At 37.9% G+C, this 2,005-nt stretch overlaps 1 protein-coding gene across 1 annotated transcript in view; it reads left to right on the top strand.

Moving 5' to 3' along the window:
- grk3 (G protein-coupled receptor kinase 3) overlaps window positions 1-2,005 on the top strand; it is a 56,101-nt gene that overhangs the window by 33,235 nt on the left and 20,861 nt on the right. The window lies entirely within an intron of this gene.

The following is a 2,005-nucleotide window of genomic DNA, read 5'->3' on the forward strand; positions in this document are numbered from 1 at the left end:
CCACTTGGCAAGACCTAGATGTTCTGGAGTCCATTAACCAGGCACTGCAGCCTCTACAAGAGTTCACAGATGCCCTTTCTGCTGAAAGAGATGTGAGTGTTTCATGTGTCAAACCGGTCCTACACGTGATGAACACCTCTCTTCTTGCTGCAAAGGACGAAGACAGTGACTTAACAAAGTGCATAAAGAAAAAGATCCTGGACTACATGAACACAAAGTATGACAACCCAGCTACTCAAGAACTTCTGGACATGGCATCCTTTGTGGATCCCAGATTCAAAGCTGGCTACATCAGCAGTGACAAGATCCTCAACATCAAAGTTGAGTTCAAAGAAATTGAAGCACTTATGCCAAAGGTAAATGTTAATTTGTGATTAAGTAAAAATTCAAATTACTAACTACATTTTACTTACAGAATTTTCATATTTTCATATTCTAGGAGCAAAACGCAGGCAATCAAGATGACAGCATGGATCCATCAGAAGCAATCCAAAAGAAGGCCAAAAAATCCTTAGGCAGTTTCTTCAAAACATCCCCAGCTCCTTCATCTGTGGTACCATCACACTCCGTAGAGGCAGAGCTCAACAGCTACCTGGTATCTCCCACAGTAGACACTGAGGAGAACCCTCTCACTTGGTGGCAACTCCATCAGGTCAACTTCCCACACCTGAGCAAACTAGCTAGAAAGTACCTCTGTATACCTGCAAGCAGCTCACCTTCAGAGAGACTTTTTAGTGCACCAGGAAATGTTACATGCCAACGCACTTGTTTAAAACCTACCAAAGTCAACATGCTCGTTTTTCTGGCAAAAAACTTAAAGTAATATTGTTTTCACATTGTTAGGCACAAATAGAGTTTGAATACAAGTTTACGTTTTCCTGTTTACATGCTATTACATTAATGTTGAAAAGATGTAATACTAATTTACTTACAGTCTGGGCACTTTATGTTTTCTAAGATTTTATAATATTTTTATTTATTTATTTAATATGTATAGAAAACCAGGCAAGCAAGGCAATGTTTTGTTTCAAAGCTGTTAAAGCTCTTGGTTCAGATGCTCTTGGCAATTACATGTTGTACACATGGTTACATGTGAATAAAATGATTGAGAGTAATGCCTTTTTATTTTTTGTTACAACAGGTATGCAGTAGTATTTGTGAAGTTTGTTCGCACCACATAATAGTTAGCCTGAATTACAATTAATTCGATCAGAATACATATAGCCTGCGTATTTTGCCACATTAAAGTGTATTTCTTCGATTAGATAATGAAAATACCATTTCTTCAGGGGAATATTAAATATCGCAATAATATCGATATATCAATATTCAACACCCGTATCGCATATCGCATGTTCTTCCAATATCGTGCAGCCATAGTGCAGTCTATGATTTAATAGTTTAATTTAAGATGATGCAGTAGTGAGGATAAACACACCCCTGATTAAAAGACTTGTTTCACTGCTTGGTGATGCTTCAGAAAGCCTCGTTCGTAGTATTTCCCATTTTTGTTGACAGGTTCATGAGTATACATCATTTTTGTCATGATTGGAAGTAGCCTGGCCCTGCTCGGCACTGCCTTGTCCACAGTATTTCCACATCATCGACATCAGCAGCTCTTCATCTTGTTCATTGTTGAGTTGCTGATTTCTAAGATGATACTTGAATTTTTTAAGTTGTCATGACAATATTCTGTCGACAGAATATTAAAGCTGCTTCTTTCCCTGCTCTGTAGTGTGCATTCATGTTTTCCAACTGTTTTTAATGCCCAGATTTTCAGATTTATACTTGAGCTAATTATTTTAGTGTAGAGCATCACTTACCAATAGACCACCTAGAAAAATGAAATGAAGACAAAAAAGAAACGGCTCAATCAGCGTAACAGTTTCCTCTTTTACACCACAGCATGGCTCTAAGCATAGAACAGAAGTCAGAGTGACAATTTTTCTCCAAGGATATTCCATCAGCCTGCCAGTGTCTCCTGTTTATTTTGTTGCTGTTCAGT

Source organism: Monopterus albus, unplaced genomic scaffold (genome assembly GCF_001952655.1).
Source record: "Monopterus albus unplaced genomic scaffold, M_albus_1.0 scaffold346.1, whole genome shotgun sequence".
Taxonomy (NCBI): Eukaryota; Metazoa; Chordata; class Actinopteri; order Synbranchiformes; family Synbranchidae; genus Monopterus; species Monopterus albus.